We start from the raw sequence: 9,413 nt of genomic DNA, 5'->3' as shown, positions 1-9,413 counted from the left end.
ATAAACTAGCACCAACTACAATTTTAGGGGTGACAAGTTGATCCCATAATATTGCTTGCCATCCTTTTCTTATCATTGAAGGACTAGATATAGCTCTTAAAAACTTTTTCTAACCTTCTTGAGTTTAACTTTGATAATGGGATAGCATTGAAAATCATTATTGGAGTTAGATTGACTTTGCCAATTGCAAACCACTTCTTCTCTACAATTTGTCTTAAACTTATCTAAAAGTTAGTCAAACCATTGTTTCATGATTACACCAAGACTTATAGGGCTGCCTAGATGCATGAAAACTGACCCCTTCTTAATCTTTGTGGAGCCAAACACATTAGCATCATCAAGAATCATCCTACACAAGGGGAAGAACTCTTGCCATCTCTTTGCTTATCATGGATCCTAAGACTTCAAGAAACTTCACTCAGACATCCAACAACCCCTTAATTGGACATGTTTCAACTGCTACTAAATGCTACTTATCATTTGTGAATATTTGAGAGTAAAAAAATTGACAGTTAGAAGAGATAGACCACCCCTCAATATACTCAAGTTGGTGCTAATAGAGTATTATCTATTTTCAACTTCACTGGTTCAATCTTCACATAGGCCACCCATTATCTATTTTCATCTTCATTGGTAGCTCACCCATTCATGTTGACATGGAGCAATCTTCATCTCCACCTTCTCAATCAATTAAAGTGATGCTCATGCCTTTAGTATTACCAACTTTAGAGAGCGTGCCCAATGCGCAACATTGCAAAAAAATAGAAATGACCATGGGGAACTAATAGTTTCACTAACATTGCAACACAATGATTAAGTGGTACTTTGATGACTTCTCAAGTTCTTGTGAGACAAGTCTAATTTTGATGTTGGTTGACCATGATTAATTAATAAAAAAGATAATCTATCAAGGTTCCACATTGACATGAAAGGGAGGCAAAGTTTCCTTTGATTGGGAGTTTCAAAGTGTCATACCATAATTTATGTCATCAAGTAGGTAATGTAAGAAGCAAAGGGGCAATAGGACATCCTTGCTATATACAGCTTTTGAGAGTAGAGTTTTGTATGCTATTCCCATTACTACATAGGACGGCCAAAACATTCATAAAAAGGGTGTTGATAATCTCACAAAATATCATACCACTACCATAATGCTCTAGCACCTTGAAGATAAAGATCTAATCAACTATATTGTACTCTTTATCTAGGTCCATGTTGATGAGCACACAATCACCACCTAGATTTTATGCACAATATCTTATATTTGTTAAGATATTTAACACAAAATTTGAATCTTCCTATAATGAACAAACCCATATTGCCGTCAATGCAACACTTTTTATAACATAAAATTAATACTTAAGGCCATAGCCTTAGCCTTCATTTTATACGGTAATTCAACATGATCAAAGGCTTGCAAGGCTTCCTCTCTTTTGCATTTTTGGAACCAATTTTATGAGTGCTTGATTAGTTGATGAAGATATCTCACTTTGATTGTTGGAAGTAATTGATTAGGTTGAATATATCCTTTGAGAACACATCCAATATAACACAAAAAATATTTGGGAAAAACATTATTATTTCCTTATATTCTAGGGAGTTCCAAAAATCATGAATCGGAGATTTGCCATGATTAGGCCACAAGCCTTGGTTAACATCAAGGTTTCAAAACTCAATCAACTTCCCAATTTACTAGCTCAATCAACTTCCTATTTTCTAATGTAAATTTCAAAGTTTGTGCAAGAGGCAAAGAAGATATAAGTCTTGTGGATAGAGGAGAGCACTTAAAGAAGTTAATATTTAAATATTGAAATTGAATCAATGCAACTTTATTTCACCCATGTTTTCTATACAATTTAGTAACCTCTTGCTTACATATATCTAGGTTGAGTATGTGACTAATATATCAAGATGCCCAAAACTTTTCAAGCATAGAACCATCATCATCCTCAATGTTGCCTTGAGTTAATTGGGAACAATAAAGCTAATCCTTATCCTTCCAAGGGAAGGTTATGAAATTTGGAGGTCTAGGAAGAACAAGTTCAATAAGGGAGATGCATGACTAAAAGCTTCCCTAGCCTCTAGTCAAATCTCAATGCCTCTTGTTCTACTAATGAAACAAAACCTAATGATGAGACAAGCCTTCAAAGCTTGGATAGATAGACCTACAAAGCTAGTAAAAAATGTAAACATGCAAGAAGTGGTTCCTGAAACACATATATTTGGCCTAACACTCGCCTAGTGCTTAAAGTTTACAAATTGATGCTTTGGCATGGAATGGAGATGTATGCAGTTCTACCAATTGTGGCTTAGGAAACACAACTTGACGGGGGATTGTTGACATTGGAGTTGGTGTGTGAATGCCCTCTCAGTTATGTTGTCTTAGAAGCAAGGAGGGCAATCCCATGATGGAAATAGCTCATTTCATTGTAACAATGGCCAATGGAACAAAAATGAGACCTTTTGGAGTTTTGAAGGTTTGGCGAGTGAAAGTTGCAAGTATCCAATTCTTTGTGAAATTCATCATCATGATGGGAGTATATTACAATATCATGCTAGGAAGACCTTTGATGAGAAATTCTTGAGTCATGGAGGATTAGGACAGTGGGATAATGTTATTCAAAAATCAAATTGTATTAGTTTTAGCATCAACAAACACAATTGAAACCTCTTTAATTGATCTAGAATCCATCTCTGTGTAATGCTCAAGGGAGACTTGCAATGCATGCCATCTAGAGGACTAGAGCCCTAAGAGAAACACCAAGAAAATGGGGAATCTACTACAAGAAAATCTATATTGTATCATCAACAAGCATGTTCTTCATAATTTCATCAACCACAACAAGAAAAACAACACCAATCTTCTCAAATCTTCACGCAACTTCATATAACAACTCTCCCACAAATTTATCACAACAAAACACATTCTTCATCAAAATAACAAAAGAACACAAAGGAATGCTCCACTTTGAATGGAATTCATCACATAGTATTCATCTTTAATAGTTTCATAGTCTTCATAGTCTCTCTCATGATTTCTCACTCATAGATACATTGTTTTGCATAGATTTGGCTATCTTTCACTATCTATCTCTTTCATACATGCTCTCTCTCAATGGTACATTATTTGGAATAATGAAGAATAATCATCCATAACCCCTCTTTGGTCATGGTTACCCCTCCCAAGAGGTATGTCTAATATGAAAGGTCACCAGAGCCACTATAGTGTCCCTTTGCGGCTCAACAATATCACTGTCACTTCAATCTTCACTTGAATCTTTAATAGCTACTTCTTTCACTTCTTTGAGCTATTTTGAACTTGTATTCACCTCTTTCTAAGGTTAGAAAACTTCCTCAAGCTACATATCCATCCCACATAACACTTATAGAGGCATACAAAACAAAGACAGAGGCTCTACCAGATGGTCAACAGAGGGTCTAAAATATCATATAGAAGGTCATCGGAAAGCATTTAACTCAACTAAAACCATTCAAAACCATCAAGAATCAATCAATAAGCTTACAAACACTCTCAAAATCCATCAATCATCATTCCATCCTCTCATACTTATAGAAGGAAAACAGAACAAAATAGAAGCTAAAGAGAACCAATCAGACACTATCATGACATTAATAGAACATCATATCTTAACTAAAAAACTATCACGAGCTTCTTAAACCTAATAAATCTTATCCAAAACACTCTCAAACACTTCCAAATAAACTAATCAACATATAAAAAATCAACCATTTAATCCTCAAAAACAACAAAAATCAACAAAAAATCAAGTCATTTCAGCAGTCAACATATCCCCACACTTAATCAGGAAGCGTCCTCACGACCTTAGAAAAAGAGAATAGAAGTTCAAAATATAGCTCAGCTTGATCTTCCATAGTATCTTCAAGAAACACCATCTAAAAACGACCCCAACTCATAACTTGCATCTAATAAAGAATTGCAATGAAAGGGAAACACCTTTATCCATTAAACACAACTTTGAAATAGAAAAGAATGATAAACTTCTAAAGGATATAAGAGGTTTGTTTCGCAATAAACATCCATCCATCAGATAGAATCACGAACAACCATCAATCAACTTCATCTTCATCTTCATCTTCAACTCCACGCAAGAAGGATAAAACACCACATATACACCATAGAATATATATAAAACTCACATAGACACAAGATAATGTAGTCTAAATGGCACATGCTCCCAAAAAATGAAAAGCAAAGAAAAAGTTTTTCATTAAAAGGATCCGTAATTCCAAGAGAGTGTCCACAAGCTATGTAGGATGAATATATTTTTTCTTGAACTTCATACTTAGCTTGAGACGTTCCAGACTCTTATTCTCATCCACAAAATGTAGAGGCACATTCTCGAAAAACTACAAACAACAAACGTGGTAGGAAAAGCTTGTACAAAATAATATAGGATATCCATCAGAGCAATAGTCACATCCTCATTATGATTAATCATCAAGTTACTCTTCCGAGTATTCGGGTAAGACTGCTGATGCATAAAAGCAAGATACCAAAATGAGACATCAAGCATGCTGAAGTATTCTCAAAACAAGCATGTGCGCTAGCAAATTGAAGATAAGAAGTAGAGCATTACGTAGAAGTGTCCTAGGAAGAACCAGGAACGATAGGCCAATGGTCATGCCAAAGAATCATTCAATGTCCATTGTTGTCGATGGAGGTTATTGTTGAGAATAACAAATGATGCTTGCCCACAAAGGCTAGATGTATACCCTGAAGAGCCTAGAAGATAGACAAATGATGTATGCTCTAGGAAGAGATGTCTTGAATCCCATATGCATAGTGAGGAGAGTTGAACAACCCAACTACTATAAAGCATTGTACTTTCACAATGAGTAATAAAATATTATGATGCTTTCCTCTTTCAATTAGTGTCATTGTTAGTCCAATACACAAGATTGTCTTTATGAGTCCAAGCTTCCATCTTGGAACCTAATTCACTTATGTAACAGTTGGTCTCTATATTGGTCTATGTCATCATGAGCTGTGTATTCATTTTCCATCCTCCATAGCTCCTACCATGCTCTAAATCCGCACTTTTCAACAAATGTCATTGTTATACCACTGATTGTGGAGGAAGGTTAATATAGTTAGGTAGAGATGGTAAGGAAATAATATGGGAACAATGAAGAGGTGGGTAAGATAAATCATAAAATGAAGATATTTCAATGGATAATGATGATGGGAAAGAAGGGAAAGAAAGTAGAAATTTTTGAAGGGACTCTGCTAGAAAAATAGAAGGAATAGGTGGGACAACAGGAGTAGGTTCAATAGGAGTAGGCGAGGATATATGATCAACGATAATTGGATATGCAGTAAATATTGGAAATTGAGGGAAAATTGCAGGGGTAAAAGATAAGAGAGGGATACTATCTGGATTAGATGTGAGGATGGAAATATACAAGGGTAATTGATAAGAAATTAAGGAATAAGATAGGATATCATATGAGGATCATATGGATAGATGGAATATCGAAAATCACAAGCTGAAAAGAAATCCTCAATAAATAAGGGATTGTTAGTAATATGGTTCAACACTTGGGATCTCAATGGCTAAATATTTAACTTATGAAAGACACTCTGATGACACGGTGAGGATCTAGAATATCATCCTCCAAGGGAGGATGCCAAGCATAGCCTTTACACCACAATGTATGTTGATGATAAATCTTTAGGCCATCAATTAAAGTCATTTCAACAGAATGTATATACATGACTACCTGCAAAATTACATCTCCTACATAAAGATTCATGTCCTCCTCATCATGGGTGTGCAAATCTCCTCAAAGATACATAAAATATAATAACTAGGATTCATGAGAGATTAGTCATCAACAAATCTATCAAACACTGCTTTGAGTAAATTTATAGACCACATGTTTTGCTGCCCATCCTCTGGAGGCTCTAAGTCCATGTTACTCAAGGAAATGTACAAGCAAAGCATTGCTGTTGATACTGAATCTAGAAGGATGATGGAGGTGACACAATTTAGCATAGTGGACAAAATCTTCATGAACACAATTCATATGCTCCTGAAGGTACTCTATCTTGGAAGAAAACCCGTCACACAGTTTAGACTTCTATTACAAATGATCTAGATCTTCCTTAGAAGACAACAAAGAAGACATCATCGGGGCTAGAGGAGGAATAGAAAGAGTAGCAACTTTCTGGTTAAGTTCTTTGATAAAATTCTTTTGTGACTCTACAATTTCTTGGGAATGCTACAACTAGCCCTCACATATACCAAGCTTACAAGCTGATTCAATCATTTCCTCAAGAGTGAAATTTTTTTCCTTGGTTTAAAACACATTCTCTTACTCTAAAGTGGCAACCTTAGCTTCTAACTCCTTAATCATGGCCTTCTATGAATCCATCAAAACTATAACCGTAGTCATTTGGGTATGGATATCACTCAAAGCAATATTTTTAGAAGCTAAATCCTCCAGAGCTTTTGCTAAGCTGATTGGTAAAAGAATCCACCTTATCTTGCAATGAGGCATACACTCTTGTATAGATTGTTTGAAGACAGGAAGTCATGGATGTCTCCAAAGCAGACTGAACATTAGAAACCAGCTATGAAATATAGACCTAGAAAGTACTGTTTGCAAGGAAGGAGGCATCTGTGGATCCAATTGTCCTTCCTGTTGCATTGAAAAGAGGTTGGTACAAGTCAAGAACAAGGGAAGGGAGCTATCAGACATCTCATGTATCGAAATCTATACCATAGGGGTTGGAATAGAAAGAGGATCAAAAGGACCCTATGTGCAACGCTTCTTTTGAATGATTCTGATAGGGGGTACATTTGCTAAATCTGAATTGACTTCCATAGGAGGAGAAGAAACATGAGGAGACTGTTGTGGAAGTGGAACACGATCAGCATAGTAATGCCACCTAGGGGAGGTGCCCAACTGAATGATCTTCTATAGAAAACCCCAATAGGAAGCAGTATTAAGTTGACCTTTCATGATACACTGAAAATGTTGATCCATTTCAACCAACAAAAAGGTTGTCTAATCAAGCTTAACCCCCTCCAGGATTTTGATAGAGGTCGTGAAGAGTTCTCGAGACAAACACTTTGACGTAGGCTCGACCGTTGACATAAAGCGGTCCTCGAGGAATTGGCATAACTGATTCCATAAGAAAGGGAGAGGAAATATGTGCTACTGATACTCTTGAACTAGTGATAACCTTATTTGCTACCAAAGGACTAGAGGTCTCCTTCTGCAACAAGGCAAGGATCTCTGTAGTGGATAATAAATGATTACCACTAGGCACATGGGAAGCTGCAAAAGGTAGCAATAAGGCCTCATACAGTAGCAAGGGATAAACAAAACCAAGGTTCATAAACCAACCCTAAAAGCTTATTGTAAGTCTCCAGAAAAGAGTAACAGAGAGAACCTCAAGGCCACAAAGAGATGAAGACCAGCCTTGCGAATACAATCAACATCCAAAATAAGAGAATAATCATGGAATGGTAATAGTACATGCTGAATAACAAGAAAGTGTTGGAAGAAGATGCCATTTAGACCACACTGGATTACCCACACACACAAAACTATGAAAAGGAGAATGTATTCTTGCAAAACCCACACATACCATCACTGAGATAGATAACAAGGAAAAAAAAAAAACTGATTGGAGTATACCAAACCTCCCCAACCATTCCACATCCTACGAAAAATTTGACATGACCTACGCACATATGCGATTGAAAGCTTCATGCTATGCATACATATAGGCACCCGAAAACCCCGTAATCAAACACTCAAAAGAAAAGAAAATACCATGCATACCATATCCCAGATACAATACATAAATCAGGACTAAACCATAAACTCGGACCATCAAAATAAATAAAGATAGACAAGACCTTTAACCAAGAAACCTCAATCCCCGTAAGCGTAAGGCATATACCTATGGCGCGATAAAGTGGGTGAGTGAAAAATATACAACTCATTTTTATTAGATGATCAATTAATCACATTTCATTATTAAATCTTCTATTAGCGCATGGTGAGTCGTATTCTTATCCCAACCCTTACTTAGATTGATTTGACTACTCGATTGGACTAGGGGTCTCTACAAATGCAATTCATTTTTAAAAATTAGATGATCTATCGTACAAGGTGCATGTATGCAGTGTGACTTTGGGGGGTTCATTATTATTTACAAATTAAATGTGTATATAGTGTGTATGCAGGTGTACTGTGAATGGATTTTAAATTACAAAATTTAGTGGGTTATGGTGCTATGTGCTCGTGCAACGGCGGGGTCCCTTTTATAAATTAATAGTTAGTTCTTTTTAAATTTATGAGGTGCATTCTATTTGTTTTGTGGGTGTAATGGTCGATTTATTTTTAATTATAATTATATGTGTGTTACAGTGCATGTGAAGGAGGGAAAGAGAAAAAGAACCTGGCGATGTATGGACATGTGTAAGGTTTGATACACAAAATCCAACGTCCAAACACGCCGTAGAATAGAAAAAATCACACACAAAAACAGTAGGTCGACTAAGTGGAAATTGTCCTCTTGTAAGGTACGAAAAACAAAATACTAATATCAAAATAAAAAGAACGGGAACAAGGAAGGCTTTGTTACTTGGGTGATTATGTGTTGGGGTTTTGCTTTGTTTTTTTAATTGTATATTTGTGTTTATGTGTTTTAAGTTGGGTCTTGTTTCTTAAAATTTTTAAGTTTTGGTTATTTTTTTCTTTTAAATAAATAAATATGAATAACCAAATGGTAACACAAATATTGAGAATATAAACACAAATTTAGTTAGAATTTTATATATTCAAATAACCATTTGTTTCAAATTTCTCAAAATTTCCAAGCATTTTCTCATTGTTTAAGTTGTTTTTTTCAAATAAATAATTTTAACATATTTTATGTTTTTAATTTATTTTTGGTTGGGCATAATCATGATGAATTTTTTTTGGAGTTTTAAAGAAATTTTTGCTATTTTTTGATTTGATTGTATTTTTATGATATATAAAAACTTATTCTTTTTGAATTTTTGAATTTTTTATTTTTATTGATAACTTTTAAATTGATAGGAAATGATCAAAATTGTTAGCAATTTTTTAGATTTTTTGGGGTTATTTTTTGTATTTTGTATTTTATTTAAAATTTTAATGGTGTTTGGATATTTTTAAATGTGTTTATGGTTTTTTGGAAATTTGAAAAAATATGAAGAATAGGGTACCCATTTGAGGAATGCATTTTGCGGCGTGTGAACAAGTGCAAGTGCACCATCGCATGGAAAAAACCACACATGTGTCCTCACACATGAATGCTCGTTATCACAAATGTGCTCACATACAAAAACCAATATCCTGCACATAAATGGACTCGTCGAAGGCGACAC

Source organism: Lygodium microphyllum, chromosome 13 (assembly GCF_053477565.2).
Source record: "Lygodium microphyllum isolate KBCC chromosome 13, Lygodium_microphyllum_v1.1.10, whole genome shotgun sequence".
Classification (NCBI taxonomy): domain Eukaryota; kingdom Viridiplantae; phylum Streptophyta; class Polypodiopsida; order Schizaeales; family Lygodiaceae; genus Lygodium; species Lygodium microphyllum.
The sequence above is the reverse complement of the archived record's forward strand: the minus strand, read 5'-3'. Positions refer to the sequence as shown.